Raw genomic sequence first — 1,202 nt, 5'->3', positions numbered from 1 at the left:
GGGGGGGGGGGGGTTCAAACCCCATGAACCCCCCCCCCGTGAGTACGCCACTGGTTCCATTAGGAATAAAATTGATTTCAATTTTTTCAAACTATAAAACATATACTCCTAGGTCCTTTTTTTATGACGCCTTAAAAACTATTAGGAACTTTTTACTTTTGATGCTCCAGAGTACCTATTAGATTCACATTCCTAGTTTTCAGTTCGAGTCTGCGAGCGGCAAAGCAATCCTTCATATCATTTTCCTATAATAAAACCCTAGTTCAATATTTCAAAAACATTTTTTAATTTTTGATAACCCTATACTCCATTATAAAAAATCATTAATTCGTGATCTAACTATTGTAAATAAAGCTTTGAGATTAGGAATACTGATATTGTAAACTGCAGTAGAGTACATTAGTGGGCGCCCTCGGGCAAATGAATTTTAAGAAACAAAATAAAAAATGTTTTTAAAAAATTGAACTGGAGCTATATTATAGAAATAAAAATGGGAAGGGGGCATGGGCGCCCGCGGGCAAATGATTAATAAGAATCAATATAATAAAAAAATATAAAAAAATGTACATTAAAAACAAATATTAAAGACTGCAGTCTACAATATCAGTATTCCTAAGGTCAGTGCTTTACTTGCAATAGTTCGATCATAAAACAACGAATTTTTATGAGGTACTAACTGGTGATCAAAATATAAACAAAGTTTTTTAAAATTCGAACTAGAGTTAAATAATAGAACAAAAAATTTGAAGAGTGGCATGGGAGCCCGCAGGCAAATAAATTTTTAGAATCCAGAAAAAAAAATTATAAAAAAATTAGATATGATTCAGTTTTAAAAATAATAATTTGAAGGGGGCATAAGCGTCCGCAGGCAAATGAATTTTAAAATCAAAATCAAAATATTATAAAAAAAAAATGATACCATTCAATTTTTAAAATATAAATGGGAAGGGGGGAATGGGCGCCCACAGGCAAATTAATATTAATAATCAAAATAAAAAAAATTATAAAAAAATTTGACTGGGTTATGTTTAGAAATAAAAATGTTAAAGAGGGCAAGTGGGCGCACAAGCAATTGAATATAAAGACTCAAAACAAAAAAAAATATAAAAAAATGTACATTAAAAACAAATATTAAAGACTGCAGTCTACAATATCAGTATTCCTAAACTCATTGCCTTATTTGCAATAGTTCGATCATGAAA

This window comes from Myzus persicae, unplaced genomic scaffold (genome assembly GCF_001856785.1).
Source record: "Myzus persicae strain clone G006 unplaced genomic scaffold, MPER_G0061.0, whole genome shotgun sequence".
Taxonomy (NCBI): Eukaryota; Metazoa; Arthropoda; class Insecta; order Hemiptera; family Aphididae; genus Myzus; species Myzus persicae.
The sequence above is the reverse complement of the archived record's forward strand: the minus strand, read 5'-3'. Positions refer to the sequence as shown.